This window comes from Somniosus microcephalus, chromosome 4, assembly GCF_052327205.1.
Source record: "Somniosus microcephalus isolate GS21.2 chromosome 4, FLI_Smic_1.0, whole genome shotgun sequence".
NCBI classification, from domain to species: Eukaryota; Metazoa; Chordata; class Chondrichthyes; order Squaliformes; family Somniosidae; genus Somniosus; species Somniosus microcephalus.
In genome coordinates this window covers 33,613,486-33,637,654 of record NC_140990.1, presented here as the reverse complement: position 1 = coordinate 33,637,654, position 24,169 = coordinate 33,613,486, and the positions used below count along the sequence as shown (strand labels likewise).

At 47.7% G+C, this 24,169-nt stretch overlaps 1 pseudogene; it reads right to left on the bottom strand.

Annotated features, from left to right (window-relative positions):
• Positions 1-12,809: 12,809 nt before the first annotated feature.
• The window catches only part of LOC147118581 (uncharacterized), a 48,246-nt pseudogene continuing 36,886 nt past the window's right edge, over positions 12,810-24,169 (bottom strand).

Genomic DNA, 24,169 nt, shown 5'->3' with positions numbered 1-24,169 from the left:
AGGACCAATCCCCGGGGCCGCGGGCTGTCCTGCGCAGTGGCGCTCCCTGGTGTGAGGGCAAGCGGCGGCTGGAGCTGCGGGTCCCGCAAACTGCGCCTGCGCACTGCACCTGTTCCAGTGTGAGAAGGTGGTCAACGGGCTGGGCTCCTGGGATTGGGAATGGCCCCACCCTCCAATAAACCCCAGCCTGGATTTATAGGGGGGAAGGGGGGAGATGGGGGCAACAGGCTGGATGGAGATGATGGGAATCTGGATCAACCCAATTGGCAGCGAGCGAGTGAGGGGCGGCTTCCGCAGCCTTGGCCCCATCGCGCCCCACATCGCTTCCCCCGCGGCTGCTCAATGGGAACTGAGCCGGCGCCCGGTGTGAGGGCTGCTTGTGGGAGAAAGAATGAAAGAGGGAGAGAGTCATAACGGCACAGAAGGAGGCCATTCAGCCGATCGAGTCCGTGCCAGCTCTCTGGAGAACAATCCAGTCAGTCCCATTCCCCCGCTCTATCCCCGTAGCCCTGCAAGTTTATTTCCCTCAAGTGCCTATCCAGTCTCCCCTTGAAAACATCGCGTCTCTCCGCTTCCACCACTTCCGTCGGCAGCGAATTCCAGGTCATCACCACTCGCTGCGTAAAAAAGTTTTTCCTCACGTCCCCTCTGTATCTCTTGCCCAAACGTTAAATCTGTGTCTCCTAGTCCTTGTACCATCAACTAGTGGGAACAGCCTTTCCCCGTCTAGCCTATCCAAACCCGTCATAATCTTGTACACCTCCATCAAATCACCCCTCAACCTCCTTTGCTCTAATGAAAACAAATCCAGCTTCTCCAATCTGTCCTTGTAGCTAAGATCCCCCATCCCTGGAACCATTCTGGTCAATCTCCTCCGCACCCTCTCGAGGGCCTTCACATCCTTCCTAAAGTGTGGTGGCCAGAACTGGACGCAATCCTCCAGTTGTGGCCTAACCAGCACTTTATAAAGTTTCAGCATAATTTCTCTACTTTTGTCCTCAATACCTCTATTTATGAAGCCCAAGATACCATATGCTTTGTTAACCACTCTCTCAATATGTCCTGCCACCTTCAGGGACCTATGCACATTAACTCCCAGGTCCCTCTGTCCCTGCACACTCTTTAAAACTGTGCCATTAAGTGTATATTGCCTCTCCCTGTTCCTTCTGCCAGAATGCATCACCTCACTCTTCTCTGTATTAGATTCCATCTGCCACTTGTCTGCCCATTCTGCTAGCCTTTCTATGTCCCGTTGCAGTTGATTGGTATCATCATCACTGTTTGCCACACCCCCAAGTTTGATGTCATCAGCAAATTCCAATATCCAGGTCATTTATATATATCAAAAAGCAGTGGCCCCAGCACTGACCCTTGGGGAACACCACTGTCTGCCATCCTCCAGTCTGAAAAACAGCCATTTACCACAATTTGCTGTTTTCTGTCCTTAAACCAATTCCTTATCCAAGATGCCACTGACCCACCTACTCCAAGAGCCTCAATTTTGTTAGCGAGCCTTCTATGTGGTACTTTCTCAAACGCCTTCTGAAAATCCAAACAGACATTGCATTCCCTTCATCAATCCTCCCTGTTACTTCATCAAAAAATTCAATTAGATTAGTCAAACACGATCTTCCTTTTACAAATCTGTGCTGGCTCTCCTTAATTAGCTTAAACCTCTCCAAGTGCCCGTTAATTTTTTCTTGATTATTGTTTCTAAAACTTTACCCACCACTGATGTTAAACTGACCGACCTGTAGTTACTGGGATTGTTCTTACACCCTTTCTTGAACAATGGTGTCACATTTGCCACTTTCCAATTCTCAGGCACCTCCCCCCCCCCCCCCCCGCGCATCTCGGGAAGATTGGAAAATTATGGCAAGCCCTTCTGCTATCTCCTCCCCCAATTCCCTTAGCAACGTGGGATGCAAGCCATCTGGACCAGGCGACTTGTCCACTCTAAGCATACCGAGCCTTTCTAGTACATCCTGTTTATTAATTTTCACCCCTTCCATTGCTTCGACCTTTTCCACTTCTACCGATATTTTGTCAGCATCCACCTCCTTAGTAAACACCGATACAAAGTACTCATTGAGTATTCTAGACTTGCCCTGCGTCTCTAAGCATATATCACCTTCTTTGTCTCTAATAGGCCCCACCCCGCCTTACGACCCGCTTACTGTTTACATGCCGGTAGAAGATTTTTGGGTTCCCTTTTATGTCGACTGCCATTCTACTCTAATATTCTCTATTTGCCAATCTTATTTTCATCTTCACATCCCCTCTCAACTTATTGTATTTGGCCTGTTGAGGTGTAACCCATCCGGCTTGTACAGATCCCACCTTCCCCAGAAATGGTCCCAATGCCTCAGGAATCTAAAGCCCTCCCTCCTGCACCATCTCTCCAGCCACACATTCATCTGTTCTATCCTCCTATTCCTGAACTCACTAGCACATGGCTCCAGGAGTAATCCAGAGATTACTACCATTGAGGTTCTGCTTTTTAATCTCTCTCCTAGCTCCCTAAACTCTGCCTGCAGGACCTCATCCCTCTTTCTGCCTATGTCGTTGGTACCGATATGGACAACTTCTGGCTGTTCACCCTCCCCTCTCAGAGTGTCCTGCAGCTGCTCAGTGACATCCTTCACCCTGGCACCAGGGAGGTAACATACCATCCTGGAGTCACGTCTACGCCCGCAGACACACTGGTCTGCTCCCCTAACTATTGAATCCCCTACCACTATTGCTCTTCCACTCTTTTTCCTCCCCCCCCTGTGCAGCTGAGCTACCCGTGGTGCCGTGGACTTGACTCTGGCTGCACTCCCCAGAGGAACCATCACCCTCACCAGTACTCAGAACAAAATGCTGGTTGGAGAGTGAGATGCACTCCAGGGACTCCTGCACTACCTGCCTGGTCCTCCTCTTGTCTGGCGGTCACCCATTCCCTCTCTGCCTCCATACTCTTAAGCTGTGGGGTGACCACCTCTAGAAACGTGCTACCCGCGTAACTCTCAGCCTCGCGGGAGAGAATTTCAGGGCAGACCTCTTGAAACCTTCTCAAGGGCTCCCAGTTGCAACCCTCTGATCGACGAGATGCACTGCAGCAACTCACCAAGGCTTCTTCGGCAGCACCTCCCAAACCTGCCACCTAGAAGGACAAGGGCAGCAGGCGCATGGAACGTCATCACCTCCAAGTCACACACCATCCGGACATGGAAATTATCGCTGTTCCTTCATCGTCGCTGGGTCAAAATCCTGGAACTCCATCCCTAACAGCACATTTGTAGCTCTCGGCTTCATTCTCCTGATTTCAGCAATTCTCCCTATTTCATTCTACACTGGAGTTAAAGGATGTTCTTTGCAGGCAAAAGTGGCAGTCAGAGAAATCAACGGTTTAAATCAAATGTGGCCACAGTAAATAATAATTCTAATAGGTCTAAGAGCGTTAAAAAAACAAGCCTGAAGGCTTTGTGTCTTAATGCGAGGAGCATTTGTAATAAGGTGGACGAATTGGCTGCACAAATAGAGGTAAACAAATATGATTTGGTTGGGATTACGGAAACGTGGCTCAAGGATGGCCAAGACTGGGAACTCAACATCCAGGGGTATTCGATATTCAGGAAAGATAGGCAAAAAGGAAAGGGAGGTGGGGTAGCATTACTGGTTAAAGAAGGGATTAATACATTTGTAATGAAGGATATTAGCTCTGATGATGTGGAATCTGTATGGGTAGAATTGAGAAATACTAAGGGGAAAAAAACATTAGTGGGAGTGGTATATAGACCTCCAAACAGTAAGGCGGAGGTTGGGGATGGCATGAAAAGGGAAATTAAAGAAGCGTGCAATAAGGGCACACCAGTCATCATGGGTGACTTTAATCTACATATAGATTGGGCCAACCAAATTAGGAACAACACTGTGGAGGAGGAATTCCTGGAGTGTTTACGGGATGGTTTCCTGGACCAATATGTTGAGGAACCAACCAGAGATCAGGCCATCTTAGACTGGGTATTATGTAACGAGAAAGGATTAATTAGCAATCTTGTTGTAATAGGCCCCTTGGGTCTGAGTGATCATAATGTGATCGAATTCTTCATTAAGATGGAGAATGAAGTAGTTGACTCAGAGACTAGGGTCCTCAATTTAAATGGGACAGTGTCGAGGGAGCTTTACTCTGTATCTAACATTTGCTGTACCTGCCCTGGGATTGTTTGATGGGACAATGTAGAGGGAGCTTTACTCTGTATCTAACCCGTGCTGTACCAGCCCTGGGAGTCTTTGATGGGACTGTGTAGAGGGAGCTGTACTCTGCATCTAACCCATGCTGTACCTCCCCTGGGAGTGTTTGATGGGACACTGTAGAGGGAGCTTTACTCTGTATCTAACCCATGCTGTACCTGCCCTGGGAGTCTTTGATGGGACGGTGTCGAGGGAGATTTACTCTGTATTTAACCCGTGCTGTACCTGCCTGGGGAGTATTTGATGTGGCAGTGCAGAGGGAGCTTTGCACTGTATCTAACCCGTGCTGTACCTGCCCTGGGAGTCTTTGATGGGACTGTGTAGAGGGAGCTTTACTCTGTATCGAACCCGTGCTGTACCTGCCCTGGGAGTATTTGATTGGACAGTGCAGAGGAAGCTTTACTCTGTATCTAACCCGTGCTTTACCTGCCCTGTGAGTGTTTAATGGGACAGTGTAGAGGGAGCTTCACTCTATCTAACCTTTGCTCTACCTGCCCTGGGATTGTTTGATGGGACAATGCAGAGGGAGCTTTACTCTGTATCTAACCCGTGCTGTACCTACCCTGGGAGTGTTTGATGGGAAACTGTAGAGGGAGCATTAATCTGTATCTAACCCGTGCTGTACCTGCCCTGGGAGTGTTTGATGGGACAGTATAGAGGGAGCTTTACTCTGTACCTAACCTGTGCTGTACCTGCCCTGGGAGTGTTTGATGTGACAGTGTAAAGGGAGCTTTACTCTGTATCTAACCCCGTGCTGTAACTGCCCTGGGAGTGTTTGATGGGACAGTATAGAGGGAGCTTTACTCTGTACCTAACCTGTGCTGTACCTGCCCTGGGAGTGTTTGATGTGACAGTGTAAAGGGAGCTTTACTCTGTATCTAACCCCGTGCTGTACCTGCCCTGGGAGTGTTTGATGGGGCAGTGTAGATCAGGGGTTCTCTGAGGCCCCTCTTGTGTTATAAAAGTTCCCCGGACTCCCTGTAACACAACACAAGTATTTATTGGCTGTAAAGCGCTTTGGGACATCCTGAGATCACAGCAGCCTCTCTATCAATGCAAGTCTTTGCATTTCAAATCACTGTGCTTTATTTTTTGAAATAAATAGTTATTTGGCGATTAAGTGCGGTAATAGTATGTTTTAAACTCCCTCCTCCTTGATTCTCCAATACAAGAGGCCCAGTGACCTCACAAGCTGCCTTGTGGCCGCCTTCCTTCCAGCCCACGTGATCTGCTCACCTGAGCAAAGCCCAGCTCTCAGCCGGAGGCGGGGAGAGCACTAATTGGTCCTTTATCGCCCCGCCCACCCCGCACCCACCAATCGGAGAGTGAGCAGGGTGCAGTGGGCGGGGCTGACCTTTGATTGACAGTTTGAACTCCCGCTCGCGGCGTTTTGAATTTCGCCCCAACAATGGCCGGCGGTTGGAGGCGGGACTTGGGCCAAGCAGATTGGCTGCTGGCCTTTGATTGACGTTTGACAGGACCAATCCCCGGGGCCGCGGGCTGTCCTGCGCAGTGGCGCTCCCTGGTGTGAGGGCAAGCGGCGGCTGGAGCTGCGGGTCCCGCAAACTGCGCCTGCGCACTGCACCTGTTCCAGTGTGAGAAGGTGGTCAACGGGCTGGGCTCCTGGGATTGGGAATGGCCCCACCCTCCAATAAACCCCAGCCTGGATTTATAGGGGGGAAGGGGGGAGATGGGGGCAACAGGCTGGATGGAGATGATGGGAATCTGGATCAACCCAATTGGCAGCGAGCGAGTGAGGGGCGGCTTCCGCAGCCTTGGCCCCATCGCGCCCCACATCGCTTCCCCCGCGGCTGCTCAATGGGAACTGAGCCGGCGCCCGGTGTGAGGGCTGCTTGTGGGAGAAAGAATGAAAGAGGGAGAGAGTCATAACGGCACAGAAGGAGGCCATTCAGCCGATCGAGTCCGTGCCAGCTCTCTGGAGAACAATCCAGTCAGTCCCATTCCCCCGCTCTATCCCCGTAGCCCTGCAAGTTTATTTCCCTCAAGTGCCTATCCAGTCTCCCCTTGAAAACATCGCGTCTCTCCGCTTCCACCACTTCCGTCGGCAGCGAATTCCAGGTCATCACCACTCGCTGCGTAAAAAAGTTTTTCCTCACGTCCCCTCTGTATCTCTTGCCCAAACGTTAAATCTGTGTCTCCTAGTCCTTGTACCATCAACTAGTGGGAACAGCCTTTCCCCGTCTAGCCTATCCAAACCCGTCATAATCTTGTACACCTCCATCAAATCACCCCTCAACCTCCTTTGCTCTAATGAAAACAAATCCAGCTTCTCCAATCTGTCCTTGTAGCTAAGATCCCCCATCCCTGGAACCATTCTGGTCAATCTCCTCCGCACCCTCTCGAGGGCCTTCACATCCTTCCTAAAGTGTGGTGGCCAGAACTGGACGCAATCCTCCAGTTGTGGCCTAACCAGCACTTTATAAAGTTTCAGCATAATTTCTCTACTTTTGTCCTCAATACCTCTATTTATGAAGCCCAAGATACCATATGCTTTGTTAACCACTCTCTCAATATGTCCTGCCACCTTCAGGGACCTATGCACATTAACTCCCAGGTCCCTCTGTCCCTGCACACTCTTTAAAACTGTGCCATTAAGTGTATATTGCCTCTCCCTGTTCCTTCTGCCAGAATGCATCACCTCACTCTTCTCTGTATTAGATTCCATCTGCCACTTGTCTGCCCATTCTGCTAGCCTTTCTATGTCCCGTTGCAGTTGATTGGTATCATCATCACTGTTTGCCACACCCCCAAGTTTGATGTCATCAGCAAATTCCAATATCCAGGTCATTTATATATATCAAAAAGCAGTGGCCCCAGCACTGACCCTTGGGGAACACCACTGTCTGCCATCCTCCAGTCTGAAAAACAGCCATTTACCACAATTTGCTGTTTTCTGTCCTTAAACCAATTCCTTATCCAAGATGCCACTGACCCACCTACTCCAAGAGCCTCAATTTTGTTAGCGAGCCTTCTATGTGGTACTTTCTCAAACGCCTTCTGAAAATCCAAACAGACATTGCATTCCCTTCATCAATCCTCCCTGTTACTTCATCAAAAAATTCAATTAGATTAGTCAAACACGATCTTCCTTTTACAAATCTGTGCTGGCTCTCCTTAATTAGCTTAAACCTCTCCAAGTGCCCGTTAATTTTTTCTTGATTATTGTTTCTAAAACTTTACCCACCACTGATGTTAAACTGACCGACCTGTAGTTACTGGGATTGTTCTTACACCCTTTCTTGAACAATGGTGTCACATTTGCCACTTTCCAATTCTCAGGCACCTCCCCCCCCCCCCCCGCGCATCTCGGGAAGATTGGAAAATTATGGCAAGCCCTTCTGCTATCTCCTCCCCCAATTCCCTTAGCAACGTGGGATGCAAGCCATCTGGACCAGGCGACTTGTCCACTCTAAGCATACCGAGCCTTTCTAGTACATCCTGTTTATTAATTTTCACCCCTTCCATTGCTTCGACCTTTTCCACTTCTACCGATATTTTGTCAGCATCCACCTCCTTAGTAAACACCGATACAAAGTACTCATTGAGTATTCTAGACTTGCCCTGCGTCTCTAAGCATATATCACCTTCTTTGTCTCTAATAGGCCCCACCCCGCCTTACGACCCGCTTACTGTTTACATGCCGGTAGAAGATTTTTGGGTTCCCTTTTATGTCGACTGCCATTCTACTCTAATATTCTCTATTTGCCAATCTTATTTTCATCTTCACATCCCCTCTCAACTTATTGTATTTGGCCTGTTGAGGTGTAACCCATCCGGCTTGTACAGATCCCACCTTCCCCAGAAATGGTCCCAATGCCTCAGGAATCTAAAGCCCTCCCTCCTGCACCATCTCTCCAGCCACACATTCATCTGTTCTATCCTCCTATTCCTGAACTCACTAGCACATGGCTCCAGGAGTAATCCAGAGATTACTACCATTGAGGTTCTGCTTTTTAATCTCTCTCCTAGCTCCCTAAACTCTGCCTGCAGGACCTCATCCCTCTTTCTGCCTATGTCGTTGGTACCGATATGGACAACTTCTGGCTGTTCACCCTCCCCTCTCAGAGTGTCCTGCAGCTGCTCAGTGACATCCTTCACCCTGGCACCAGGGAGGTAACATACCATCCTGGAGTCACGTCTACGCCCGCAGACACACTGGTCTGCTCCCCTAACTATTGAATCCCCTACCACTATTGCTCTTCCACTCTTTTTCCTCCCCCCCCTGTGCAGCTGAGCTACCCGTGGTGCCGTGGACTTGACTCTGGCTGCACTCCCCAGAGGAACCATCACCCTCACCAGTACTCAGAACAAAATGCTGGTTGGAGAGTGAGATGCACTCCAGGGACTCCTGCACTACCTGCCTGGTCCTCCTCTTGTCTGGCGGTCACCCATTCCCTCTCTGCCTCCATACTCTTAAGCTGTGGGGTGACCACCTCTAGAAACGTGCTACCCGCGTAACTCTCAGCCTCGCGGGAGAGAATTTCAGGGCAGACCTCTTGAAACCTTCTCAAGGGCTCCCAGTTGCAACCCTCTGATCGACGAGATGCACTGCAGCAACTCACCAAGGCTTCTTCGGCAGCACCTCCCAAACCTGCCACCTAGAAGGACAAGGGCAGCAGGCGCATGGAACGTCATCACCTCCAAGTCACACACCATCCGGACATGGAAATTATCGCTGTTCCTTCATCGTCGCTGGGTCAAAATCCTGGAACTCCATCCCTAACAGCACATTTGTAGCTCTCGGCTTCATTCTCCTGATTTCAGCAATTCTCCCTATTTCATTCTACACTGGAGTTAAAGGATGTTCTTTGCAGGCAAAAGTGGCAGTCAGAGAAATCAACGGTTTAAATCAAATGTGGCCACAGTAAATAATAATTCTAATAGGTCTAAGAGCGTTAAAAAAACAAGCCTGAAGGCTTTGTGTCTTAATGCGAGGAGCATTTGTAATAAGGTGGACGAATTGGCTGCACAAATAGAGGTAAACAAATATGATTTGGTTGGGATTACGGAAACGTGGCTCAAGGATGGCCAAGACTGGGAACTCAACATCCAGGGGTATTCGATATTCAGGAAAGATAGGCAAAAAGGAAAGGGAGGTGGGGTAGCATTACTGGTTAAAGAAGGGATTAATACATTTGTAATGAAGGATATTAGCTCTGATGATGTGGAATCTGTATGGGTAGAATTGAGAAATACTAAGGGGAAAAAAACATTAGTGGGAGTGGTATATAGACCTCCAAACAGTAAGGCGGAGGTTGGGGATGGCATGAAAAGGGAAATTAAAGAAGCGTGCAATAAGGGCACACCAGTCATCATGGGTGACTTTAATCTACATATAGATTGGGCCAACCAAATTAGGAACAACACTGTGGAGGAGGAATTCCTGGAGTGTTTACGGGATGGTTTCCTGGACCAATATGTTGAGGAACCAACCAGAGATCAGGCCATCTTAGACTGGGTATTATGTAACGAGAAAGGATTAATTAGCAATCTTGTTGTAATAGGCCCCTTGGGTCTGAGTGATCATAATGTGATCGAATTCTTCATTAAGATGGAGAATGAAGTAGTTGACTCAGAGACTAGGGTCCTCAATTTAAATAAAGGAAACTACGATGGTCTGAGGAGCGAGTTGGGTAGGATTGATTGGGGAATGGCACTCAAAGGGTTGACGGTGGATAGGCAATGGCAAACATTCAAAGACCGAATAGATGAGCTACAGAATTTGTTCATCCCAGTTTGGCATAAAAATAAAACAAAAAAGGTGACTCAACCGTGGCTAACAAGGGAAATTAGGGATAGCATAAGATCCAAGGAGATGACATATAAATTGGCCAGAAAAAGCAATAATCCTGAGGATTGGGAGCAGTTTAGGATTCAACAAAGGAGGACAAAGGGATTAATTAAGAAAGGGAAAATAGAATATGAGAGTAAGCTTGCAGGGAACATAAAATCTGACTGTAAAAGCTTTTATAGATATGTGAAGAGAAAAAGATTGGTGAAGTCAAGCGTAGGTCCCTTGCAGTCAGAATCAGGGGAATTTATAATGGGAAACAAAGAAATGGCATTCCAACTAAATTCATACTTTGGTTCTGTCTTCACAAAGGAGGACACAAATAACCTCCCAGAGATGCCGGGGAACATAGGCCCTGATGAAAGGGTGGCACTGAAAGAAATCAGTATTTGTAGGGAAATGGTGTTAGGAAAATTGATGGGACTGAAGGCCGATAAATCCCCAGGGCCTGATAATCTACATCCCAGGGTACTTAAGGAAGTGGCCCTAGAAATAGTAGATGCATTGCTGGTCATCTTCCAGAACTCGATAGACTCTGGAACAGTACCTAATGTTACCCCACTATTCAAAAAAGGTGGTGGAGAAAAAGCGGGGAATTATAGACTGGTAAGCCTGACATCGGTAGTGGGGAAAATGCTAGAATCTATTATAAAAGATGTAATAGCAGAGCACTTGGTAAGCAGTGACAGGATCGGACAAAGTCAACATGGATTTACAAAAGGTAAATCATGCTTGACTAATCTACTGGAATTTTTTGAGGATGGAACTGGTAAAATAGATAAGGGAGAACCAGTGGATGTGGTGTCTTTGGACTTTCAGAAGGCTTTCGATAAGGTCCCACATAACAGATTAGCGTGCAAAATTAAGGCACATGGGATTGGGGGCAAGGTATTGACTTGGATAGAGAACTGGTTGGCGGACAGGAAGCAGAGTTGGAATAAACGGGTCATTTTCCGAGTGGCAGGCAGTGACTAGTGGGGTACCGCAAGGATCGGTCCTAGGACCCCAGCTGTTCACAATATATATTAATGATCTGGACGAGGGAATTGGGTGTAGTATCTCCAAATTTGCAGACGACACAAAGCTGGGTGGGAGGGTAAGCTGTGAGGAGGATGTCGTGAAACTCCAGTACGATTTGGACAGATTGGGTGATTGGGCAGAAACATGGCAAATGCACTATAATGTGGATAAATGTGAGGTTATCCACTTTGGTGGCAAAAATAGGAAGGCAGATTATTATTTGAATGGCAATAGATTGGGAGAAGGGGAAGTGCAAAGAGACCTGGGTGTTCTTGTGCACCAGTCGCTGAAGCATGCAGGTGCAGCAGGCGGTTAAGAAGGCAAATGGTATGTTGGCCTTTGTAGCAAGAGGGTTCGAGTACAGGAACAAGGATGTCTTGCTACAGTTGTACAGGGCCTTGGTGAGACCGCACCTTGAGTATTGTGTGTAGTTTTGGTCGCCTTACCTGAGGAAGGACGTTCTTGCCATGGAAGGAGTGCAGCGAAGATTCACCAGGCTGATACCTGGGATGGCAGGAATGATGTATGAGGAGAGATTGTGTCGATTGGGCTTATACTCACTGGAGTTTAGAAGATTGAGAGGGGATCTCATCGAAACCTATAAAATTCTGTCAGGCCTGGACAGACTAGATGCAGGAAGGATGTTTATGATGGCCGGGGAGTCCAGAACCAGGGGTCATAGTCTAAGGATAAGGGGTAAGCCATTTAGGACCGAAATGAGGATGAATTTCTTCACCCAGAGAGTGGTGAACCTGTGGAATTCTCTGCCACAGAGGACGGTGGAGGCCAGTTCATTAAATATATTCAAAAAAGAGTTGGATATATTTCTTAAGGCTAAAGGGATCAAGGGATATGGGGAGAAGGCAGTGACAGGGTACTGAATTTGGATGATCAGCCATGATCTCATTGAATGGCGGAGCAGGCTCGAGGGGCTGAATGGCCTACTCCTGCTCCTATCTTCTATGTTTCTAATTCAAGGTCTTAACAAGGTCTCCCTCCCTAACCTTCACCACACGGACTGCAGCGGTTCAAGGTAGCGGCTCACCACCCCCTTCTCAAGGGCAACTAGGGATGGGCAATAAACGCTGGGCCATCCAGCGACATCCACATCCCATGAATGAATATATAAGTCTTTCCTAACACAGTCGTTAACTATAGGAATAACATATCTTCTCCAACTTTCACTAGTTTATCCTGTCTGATATAAACCAACCCCACAGTCACTGACACCAATCTCCTCCTGTCTGATATAAACCAACCTCACAGTCACTGACACCAATCTCCTCCTGTCTGATATAAACCAGCCCCAGTCACTGACACCAATCTCCTCCTGTCTGATATAAACCAGCCCCACAGTCACTGACACCAATCTCCTCCTGTCTGATATAAACCAACCCCACAGTCACTGACACCAATCTCCTCCTGTCTGATATAAACCAACCCCACAGGCCCAGTAAGATTAAACTCAGCCCGTTACTTTGACTGGACTTGTCTCCATTCCCATGCCGAGGGGATTGCTGTACCAGACGGGAGGGGCAACATTTGGGGATTCTCGATTCTCCACCAATTCCCATTCCCCTTCTTTCTGGTGGATAATGGAGGTGCCACTGTGTGTAATGTGCAAGTCAGTAAGAATCGTCAGCGAGGATTAATCAGCACTTTCTAATTGGAGATGTTAATCAGTGGAACTTTTCAGACACTGATTTGTAGATTTTGTACCAAAAATCAGTTTAAGTTGAAGTAAAAGTTAATAATTTTATTGTAAGATAATTTCTGGTGAGAGTCCCTGAATTAAGGGGAACGATCACAGAGAGCGGTTCTTAAAGGGACACTGCAGCCGAGAACAAAATCAGCTACATCTCCAGAATATTAAACTTCAGCCAGTTATAGGGTTATTAACATCAGCAGAAACAAACTACAACTGTCAGAATGAACATGGTTCAGCCCCGGATGTGATTAACAGCAGCAACAACAGCAGAATCCAACCCCTGCAGTCACATGTGAACTCTTTTGTGTGTCAGCAGGTTGGATGACTGAGTGAATCCCTTCCCACACACGGAGCAGGTGAACGGTCTCTCCCCAGTGTGAACTCGCTGGTGTGTCAGAAGGCTGGATGACTGAGCGAATCCCTTCCCACACACAGAGCAGGTGAACGGTCTCTCCCCATTGTGAACTCGCTGGTGTGTCAGCAGGGTGGATGATTGATTGAACCCCTTCCCACATACGGAGCAGGTGAACAGCCTCTCTACAGTGTGAATGCAATGATGTGACAGCAGGTCGGATGGTACAGTGAATCCCTTCTCACACCTGGAGCAGGTGAACGGCCTCTTGGTGTGAACTCGCTGGTGTCTCAGAAGGTTGGATGAATGAGTGAATCCCTTCCCACACTCAGCGCAGGTGAACGGCCTCTCCCCAGTGTGAACACGCTGGTGTGTCAGAAGGTTGGATGATTGAATGAATTCCTTTCCGCACACGGAGCAGGTGAACGGCCTCTCTCCAGTGTGAACTCGCTGGTGTATCAGCAGGGTGGATGACTGATTGAATCCCTTCCCACACACGGAGCAGGTGAACGGTCTCTCCCCAGTGTGACTGTGTCGATGAGTTTCCAGCTTGGATGGGTAACTGAATCCCTTCCCACAGTCCCCACATATCCACGGTTTCTCTGTGGTGCGGGTGTCCTTGTGTCTCTCCAGGTTGAACGATCAGTTGAAGCCTCGTCCACACACAGAACAGGTGTACGGTTTCTCCCCGCTGTGAACGGTGCGATGTTTTTTCAGGCTGTGTAACTGGTTAAAGCTCTTTCCAGTCAGTGCACAGGAACGCTCTCATTCGGGTGTGTGTGTCTCGGTGCTTTTCCTGTCACACCGATGTTTGAAATCTTTTCCCACAGAAAGAACAAACAAACATTTCCCCTTCTATGTTCAAAGGCTGATGATATTCAGGTCCTGACGTGATGTTTGGTTTCAGTGACCCGTCTCTAAATCCTCTGCTTCTAGTACTCTCTAAAAGGAGTTTACAAAAGTCATCACTAAGTACAGGATAGAAATTCAGAACAGACAATTCCAGTTTCTATGGAAGATTCTTTCCTCTCTCGTTCTGCCATAGCTGTGAATCCCCGTCCCACACACTCTCCCTCCTCCCTGTGCTGAAATCCATGCCATCGCACCATCTCCAACATTTCTTTCCTCCACTCCCAGTTTTCTCCCTCGATGCAGATGGGTTGAGTTCCACATTCACTGGTTCCCCTCCCTCTCCTCCCCTGAAGGTGCTGACTCTGGCTGGGTTCAGTTCTACACTCACTGGTTCCCCTCCCTCTCCTCCCCTGAAGGTGCTCACTCTGGCTGGGTTCAGTTCCACACTCACTGGTTCCCCTCCCCCTACTCCCCTGAAGGTGCTGACTCTGGCTGGGTTCAGTTCTACACTCACTGGTTCCCCTCCCTCTCCTCCCCTGAAGGTGCTGACTCTGGCTGGGTTCAGTTCTGCACTCACTGGTTCCCCTCCCTCTCCTCCCCTGAAGGTGCTGCCTCTGGCTGGGTTCAGTTCCACACTCACTGGTTCACCTCCCTCTCCTCCCCTGAAGGTGCTGACTCTGGCTGGGTTCAGTTCTACACTCACTGGTTCCCCTCCCTCCTGAAGGTGCTGACTCTGGCTGGGTTCAGTTCTACACTCAATGGTTCCCCTCCCTCTCCTCCCCTGAAGGTGCTGACTCTGGCTGGGTTCAGTTCTACACTCACTGGTTCCCCTCCCTCTCCTCCCCTGAAGGTGCTGACCCTGGCTGGGTTCAGTTCTACACTCACTGGTTCCCCTCCCTCTCCTCCCCTGAAGGTGCTGACTCTGGCTGGGTTCAGTTCTGCACTCACTGGTTCCCCTCCCTCTCCTCCCCTGAAGGTGCTGCCTCTGGCTGGGTTCAGTTCTACACTCACTGGTTCCCCTCTCTCTCCTGCCCTGAAGGTGCTGACTCTGGCTGGGTTCAGTTCTACACTCAATGGTTCCTCTCCCTCTCCTCCCCTAAAGGTGCTGACTCTGGCTGGGTTCAGTTCTACACTCACTGGTTCCCCTCCCTCTCCTCCCCTGAAGGTGCTGACCCTGGCTGGGTTCAGTTCTACACTCACTGGTTCCCCTCCCTCTTCTCCCCTGAAGGTGCTGACTCTGGCTGGGTTCAGTTCTGCACTCACTGATTCCCCTCCCTCTCCTCCCCTGAAGGTGCTGACTCTGGCTGGGTTCAGTTCCACACTCACTGGTTCCCCTCCCTCTCCTCCCCTGAAGGTGCTGACTCTGGCTGGGTTCAGTTCTACACTCACTGGTTCCCCTCCCTCTCCTCCCCTGAAGGTGCTGACTTTGGCTGGGTTCAGTTCTACACTTGTACAAAAGTAAAATACTGCGGCTGCTGGAAATCTGAAATAAAACAGATAATACTGGAAATACTCAGGGCAGCATCTGTGGAGAGAGAAACAGAGTTAACGTTTCAGGTCAATGACGTTTCATCAGAACTGTAAAATGTTAGCAATGTAACAGGTTTTAAGATGGACCTCATAGACGAGGGAAGGATGGAAATTGGAAATAAAGTTGAAGAAGTTTTCCAGTTTGGAGCGAGAGCAGGAACCGACACCAATACAGTCATCAATGTACCGGAAAAAGAGGTGAGGGAGGGGACCTGACCAGGACTGGAACAAAGAGTGTCCCACATGTCCCATGAAAAGGCAGGCATCGCTCGGACCCATGCGGGTTCCCATAGCAACGCCTTTATTTGGAGGAAGTGAGTTGATTCAAAGGAGAAGTTGTTCAATGTGAGAACAAGTTCAGCCAGGCGGAGGAGGGTGGTGGTGGATGGGGACTGGTCGGGCCTCTGTTCAAGGGAGAAGCGGAGCGCCCTCAGGCCATCCTGGTGGGGGATGGAGGTGTAGAGGGATTGGACGTCCATGGTGAAAAGGAGGAGGAGTGAAAGGGGCCAGGAAACTGGTAAATGTTAAAGTGGCGGAGGGCGCTTACACCCTGGTCCACTCTTCAATCATCTCCAACACAGGAGCTCCTCAGGGCAGTGTCCTATTCCCAGCCATCTTCAGCTGCTTTATCAATGGCCTTCCCTCCATTGTAGGGTCAGAAGTGGGGATGTTCGCTGATGACTGCACATTGTTCAGTTCCATTTGCAATTCCTCAGGTAATGAAGCAGTTCGTGTCTGCCTGACGACATTCAGCTTTGGGCTGATAAATGCAAAGGAACATTCGCGCCACACAAGTGCCAGGCAATGTCTATCTCCAACAAGAGAGTCTAACCACCACCCCTTGACATTCAACAGCATTACCATCACCAAATCCCCCACCATCAATATCCTGGAGGGTCACCATTGACCAGAAACTTAACTGGACCAGTCACATAAATACTGTGGCTACAAGAGCAGGTCAGAGGCTGGGTATTCTGTGGCGAGTGTCTCACCTCCCGACTCCCCAAAGCCTTTCCACCATCTACAAGGCACAAGTCAGGAGTGTGATGGAATACTCTCCACTTGCCTGGATGAGTGCAGCTCCAACAACACTCAAGACGCTCGACACCATCCAGGACAAAGTAGCTCACTTGATTGGCACTCCATCAACCACCTTCAACATTCACTCCCTCCACCACCGGCATACTGTGGCTGCAGTGTGTACCATCTACATAATGCACTGCAGCAACTCGCCAAGGCTTCTTCAACAGCACCTCCCAAACCCGCGACCTCTTCCACCTAGAAGGACAATCCAAAACTAGGGTCCTAAATCTAAACAAAGGAAACTACGAAGGTATGAGGAGTGAGTTGGCTATGATAGATTGGGGAGCTTCATTAAAAGGCATGACGGTGGATAGGCAATGGCTAACATTTAAGAAACAAATGCTTGAATTGCAACAGTTATACATTCCTTTCTGGCGCAAAAACACAAAAGGAAAACGGCCCAACCATGGCTAACAAAAATAAATTAAGGAAAGTATTAGATATAAAGAGCAGTCATATAAAGTTGCCAGGAAAAGTAGCAAGCCTGAGGATTGGGAGCAGTTTAGAGTTCAGCAAAAAAGGACAAAGAGATTGATTAAATGGGGAAAAATAGAGTATGAGAGTAAACTTGCAAGGAACATAAAAGCGGACTGTAAAAGCTTCTACAAGTATGTAAAAAGGAAAGGATTAGTGAAGACAAATGTAGGTCCCTTACAGTCAGAAACGGGAGAATTTATAATGGGCAACAAGGAAATGGCAGAGCAATTAAACAAATACTTTCGTTCTGTCTTCACGGAAGAGGACACAATTAACTTTCCAGAAATGCTAGGAAACCAAGGGTCTAGTGAGCAGGAGGAATTAAAGGAAATTAGTATTCGTAAAAAAATAGTGCTGGAGAAATTAATGGGACTGAAAGCCGATAAATCCATAGGGCCCGATAATCTGCATCCCAGAGTGCTAAAAGAGGCAGCCATGGAATTAGTGGATGCATTGGTTGTCATCTTCCAAAATTCTACAGATTATGGAACAGTTCCTGCAGATTGGACGGTGGCAAATGTAACCGCACTATTTAAAAAAGGAGGGAGAGAGAAAACAGGGAACTACAGACCGGTTATCCTAACATCAGCAGTAGGGAAAATGCTAGACTCGATTATAAAGGATGTGATAACAGGACACTTAGAAAATATCAACAGGATTAGACAAAGTCAACCTGGATTTATGAAAGGGAAATCGTGTTTGACAAACCTACTGGAGTTTTTTGAGGATGTAACTGGTAGAATAGATAAGGGAGAACCAGTGGATGTGGTGTATTTGGATTTTCAGAAGACCTTTGATTAAAGTCCCACATAAGAGGTTAGTGTGCAAAATTAAAGCTCATGGGATTGGGGGTAATATACTGGCATGGATTGAAAATTGGTTAACAGACAGGAAACAGAGAGTAGGAATAAATGGGTCTTTTTCGGGGTGGCAGGCGGTGACTGGTTGGGTACCGCAGGGATCAGTGCTTGGGCCCCAGCTATTCACAATATATATCAATGATTTGGATGAGAGAACCAAATGTAATATTTCCAAGTTTGCTGACGGCACGAAACTAGGTGGGATTGTGAGTTGTGAGGAGGATGCAAAGAGGCTTCAAGGCGATTTAGACAAGTTGAGTGAGTGGGCAAATACATGGCAGATGCAGTATAATGTGGATAAATGTGAAGTTATCCACTTCGGTAGGAAAAAGAGAAAGGCCATTATTTAAATGGTGATAAGATTGGGAAATGCTGATGTACAAAGGGACCTGGGTGTACTTGTACACCAGTCACTGAAAGCAAACATGCAGGTGCAGCAAGCAGTTAGGAAGGCAGATGGTATGTTGGCCTTCATTGCAAGAGGATTTGAGTAACATAGAAACATAGAAGATAGGAGCAGGAGTAGGCCATTCGGCCCCTCGAGCCTGCTCCGCCATTCAATGAGATCATGGCTGATCATCCAAATTCAGTACCCTGTCCCTGCCTTCTCCCCATATCCCTTGATCCCTTTAGCCTTAAAAATATCCAACTCCTTCTTGAATATATTTAATGAATTGGCCTCTACTGCCTTCTTTGGTAGAGAATTCCACAGGTTCACCACTCTCTGGGTGAAGAAATTCCTCCTCATCTCTGTCCTAAATGGCTTACCCCTTATCCTTAGACTGTGACCCCTGGTTCTGGATTCCCCGACCATCGGTGAGATCCCCTCTCATTCTTCTAAACTCCAGCGAGTACAAGCCCAATTGACCCAATCTCTCCTCATATGTCAATTACTGCAGTAAGGAGGGATGATATATTAGCAGGGTCCTCTAATGAGGCCATATGGGTGGAGCTTAAAAACAAAAAGGGGGCAAGCACTTTGCTGGGAGTGTACTATAGGCCTCCAAACAGTCAGGGGGAGATAGAGGAACAGATATGTAGGCAAATCTCAGAAAATTGTGCAAATAATAGGGTAATAATAATGGGGGATTTCAACTTCCCCAATATTAACTGGGATAGTCAGAGTGTGAAAGGCTCAGAGGGTGTAGAATTCTTAAAGTGCATCCAGGAGAGCTTTTTGAGCCAGCATGTAGAAAGTCCTACAAGAGAGGGGGCGGTACTGGACCTAATTCTAGGGAATGTGGCCGGCCAAGTGGAAAAAGTGCTAGTAGGTGAGCACTTTGGTGATAGTGACCATAATATGGTAAGATTTAAGGTGGCCATGGAAAAGGACAGGGATGGGCCGGAAATAAAGGTTCTAAATTGGGGGAAGGCCGATTTTAATAGGATAAGGCAGGATCTGGCCAAAATGGACTGGGATCAGCTACTTGTAGGAAAATCCGCATCGGAGCAATGGGAGGCTTTCAGAAGGGAGATTGAGATCATACAATGGCAACATGTTCCCGTAAAGGTCAAGGGTGGTTCCAAAAACCACAGGGAACCTTGGATGTCAGGGGATATACGAGAATGGATTAGGAAAAAAAGGAGGGCTTTTGGTAGATACAAAAGGCTAAAGACGGAGGAAGCCCTAGAGGAGTACAAAAAGTGCAGGGGGATACTTAAAAAAGAAATTAGGAGATCAAGGAGGGGCCATGAAATAACACTGGCAAGCAAAATAAAGGAAAATCCGAAGATGTTTTATAAGTATATTAAGGGTAAGAGGATAACTAGGGAAAAAATAGGGCCCATTAGGGACAAAAGTGGCAATCTGTGTGTGGAGCCGGAAGATGTAGGAGGGGTTCTAAATGAATTTTTTGCATCTGTTTTCACTATGGAGAAGGACGATGTAGACATAGAAATAGGGCGGGGGGACTGTGATATGCTCGAACATATTAACATCGAGAGGGAGGAGGTATTGGCGGTTTTAGCTGGCCTAAAAATGGATAAATCCCCAGGCCCGGATGAAATGTATCCCAGGCTGCTGTGTGAGGCAAAGGAGGAGATTGCGGGGGCTCTAACACATATATTCAGGACCTCTCTGGCCACAGGGGATGTGCCAGAGGACTGGAGAACCGCTAATGTAGTACCATTATTCAAGAAGGGTAGTAGGGAAAAACCGGGGAACTACAGGCCAGTGAGCCTAACATCAGTGGTAGGAAAATTATTGGAAAAAATCCTGAGGGACAAAATTTGTCTCCACTTGGAGAGGCAAGGATTAATCAGGGATAGTCAACATGGCTTTGTCAAGGGAAGATCATGTCTGACTAATTTGATTGAATTTTTTGAGGGGGTGACTAGGTGTGTGGATGAGGGTAACGCAGTGGATGTGGTATACATGGATTTCAGTAAGGCCTTCGATAAAGTCCCGCACAGGAGACTGGTCAAGAAGGTAAGAGCCCATGGAATCCAGGGTGCCTTGGCACATTGGATACAAAACTGGCTTAGTGGCAGAAGGCAGAGGGTGATGGTCGAAGGTTGTTTTTGTGACTGGAAGCCTGTGGCCAGTGGGGTACCACAGGGATCGGTGCTGGGTCCCTTGCTGTTTGTGGTCTACATTAATGACTTGGATATGAATGTAAAGGGTATGATCAGTAGGTTCGCGGATGATACAAAAATTGGTAGGGTGGTAAATAGCGAGGAGGGTAGCCTCAGTCTGCAGGACGATATAGATGGGTTGGTCAGATGGGCGGAACAGTGGCAAATGGAATTTAACCCAGAAAAGTGCGAGGTGATGCACTTTGGGGGGACTAACAAGGCAAAGGAATACACAATGAATGGAAAGACCCTAGGCAAGACGGAGGGTCAGAGGGATCTGGGTGTGCAGGTACACAGATCCCTGAAGGCGGCGGAACAGGTGGATAAGGTGGTAAAAAAGGCATATGGGATACTTGCCTTCATTAGCCGAGGCATTGAATATAAGAGCAAGGAGGTTATGATGGAGCTGTATAAAACACTGGTTAGGCCACAGCTGGAATATTGTGTGCAGTTCTGGTCGCCACACTACAGGAAGGATGTGATCGCGTTAGAGAGGGTGCAGAGGAGGTTCACCAGGATGTTACCAGGGCTGGAGCGCTTCAGCTATGAAGAGAGACTGGGCAGGTTGGGTTTGTTTTCCTTGGAGCTGAGGAGGCTGAGGGGGGACATGATTGAGGTGTACAAAATTATGAGGGGCATAGATAGGATGGATGCTGAGGAGCTTTTTCCCTTAGTAGAGGGGTCAATAACTAGGGGGCATAGATTCAAGGTAAAGGGCGGGAGGTTTAGAGGGGATTTGAGAAAGAACTTTTTCACCCAGAGGGTGGTTGGAGTCTGGAACTCACTGCCTGAAAGGGTTGTGGAGGCAGAAACCCTCACAACATTTAAGAAGCATTTGGATGTGCACTTGAAATGCCATAGCATACAAGGCTACGGGCCAAATGCTGGAATATGGGATTAGATTAGACAGGGCTTGATGGCCGGCGCGGACACGATGGGCCGAAGGGCCTCTATCCGTGCTGTATTACTCTATGACTCTATGTCATTCCTGCCATCCCAGGTATCAGCCTGGTGAATCTTCGCTGCACTCCTTCCATGGCAAGAACATCCTTCCTCAGATAAGACATCCTTGTTCCTGTACTAAAGCCCTCTCGCTACGAAGGCCAACATACCATTTGCCTTCTTAACCGCCTGCTGCACCTGCATGCTTACTTTCAGCGACTGCTGCACAAGGATGCCCAGGTCTCGTTGCACTTCCCCTTCCCCCAATCTATTGCCATTCAGATAATAATCTGCCTTCCTGTTTTTGACACCAAAGTGGATAACCTCGCATTTACCCACGTTATATTGCATCTGCCATGCTTCTGTCCAATCACCCAACCTGTCCAAATCATACTGGAGTTTCTCGGCATCCTCCTCACAGCACACACGCCCACCCAGCTTTGTGTCATCTGCAAACTTGGAGATATTACATCTAGTTCCCTCGTCCAGATCATTAATATATATTGTGAATAGCTGGGGTCCAAGGACCGATCCCTGCAGTACCCCACTAGTCACTGCCTGCCACTCGGAAAAAGAGCCGTTTATTCCAACTCTTTGCTTTCTGTCTGCCAACCAGTTCTCCATCCAAGTCAATCCCTTGCCCCCAATCCCATGTGCCTTAATTTTACATGCTAATCTCTTATGCGGGACCTTATCGAAAGCCTTTTGAAAGTCCAAATACACCACATCCACTGGTTCTCCCTTATCTATTTTACCAGTTACATCCTCAAAAAATTCTAGTAGATTAGTCAAGCACGATTTACCTTTTGTAAATCCATGTTGACTTTGTCCGATCCGGTCACTTTTTTCCCCAAGTGCTCTGCTATTACATCCTTTATAATGGACTGTAGCACTCTCCCCACTACCGATGTCAGGCTTACCGGTCTGTAATTCCACGTTTTCTCTCTACCACCTTTTTGAACAGTGGGGTAACTTTAGCTACCCGCCAATCCATAGGTACTGTTCCAGAGTCTATCGAATTTTGGAAGATGACCAGCAATAAATCTACTATTTCTAGGGCCACTTCCTTAAGTACCCTAGGATGTAGATCATCAGGCCCTGGCGATTTATCGGCCTTCAATCCCATCAATTTCCCTAACACCATTTCCCTACAAATACTGATTTCTATCAGTTCCTCCCTTTCATTAGACCCTATGTTCCCCGACATCTTTCGGAGGTTATTTGTGTCCTCCTTTGTGAAGACAGAACCAAAGTATGTATTTAATTGGTCTGCCATTTCTTTGTTCCCCATTATAAATTCCCCTGATTCTGACTGCAAAGGACCTATGCTTGACTTCACCAATCTTTTTCTCTTCACATATCAGTCAGTTTTTATGTTCCCTGCAAGCTTACTCTCATACTCTATTTTCCCCCTCTGAATTAATCCCTTTGTCCTCCTTTGTTGAATCCTAAACTGCTCCCAATACTCAGGTTTACTGCTTTTTCTGGCCAATTTATACATCCTCTCCTTGGATCTTATGCTATCCCTAATTTCCCTTGTTAGCCACGGTTGAGTCACCTTTTTTGTTTTATTTTTATGCCAAACTGGGATGTACAAATTCTGTAGTTCATCCATGCGATCTTTGAATGTTTGCCATTGCCCATCCACCGTCAACCCTTTGAGTGACATTCCCCAATCAATCCTACCCAACTCGCACCTCATAGCATCGTAGTCTCCTTTATTTAAATTCAGGACCCTAGTCTCTGAGTCAACTATTTCACTCTCCATCTTAATGAAGAATTCTATCATATTATGATCGCTCCGACACAAGGGGCCTCACACAAGATTGCTAATTAATCCTTTCTCATTACATAATACCCAGTCTAAGATGGCCTGATCTCTCGTTGGTTCCTCGACATATTGGTCCAGGAAACCATCCCGTATACACTCCAGGAATTCCTCCTCCACAGTATTGTTACTAATTTGGTTAGCCCAATCTATATGTAGATTAAAGTGACCCATGATAACTGCTGTGCCCTTATTGCACGCTTCCCTAATTTCCCATTTAATGCCATCCCCGACCTCCGCATTACTGTTTGGAGGTCTATATACCACTCCCACTAACGTTTTCTGCCCCTTGGTATTTCTCAGTTCTACCCATACAGATTCCACATCATCAGAGCTAATAGACTTCCTTTGAATTGTGTTAATCCCCTCTTTAACCAGCAATGCTACCCCACCTCCTTTTCCTTTTTGCCTATCTTTCCTGAATATTGAATATTGAGTACAGGAGCAAGGATGTCTTACTGCAGTTATACAGGGCCTTGGTGAGACCACACCTGGAGTACTGTGTGCAGTTTTGGTCTCCTTACCTAAGAAAGGATGTACTTGCCATGAAGGGAGTGCAGCGAAAGTTCACCAGACTGATTCCTGTGTTGGCAGGACTGTCGTAGGAGGAGAGATTGGGTCGACTAGGCCTGTATTCACTAGAGTTTAGAAGAATGAGAGAGGATCTCATTGAAACGTATAAAATTCTGACAGGGTTAGACAGACTGGATGCAGGGAGGATGTTTCCCCTGGCTGGGGGGTCTAGAACGAGGGGGTCACAGTCTCAGGATACGGGGTAGGACATTTAGGACAGAGATGAGGAGAAATGTCTTCACTCAGAGGGTGGTGAACCTGTGGAATTCTTTACCACAGAAGGCTGTGGCGGCCAAGTCACTGAATATATTTAAGAAGGAGA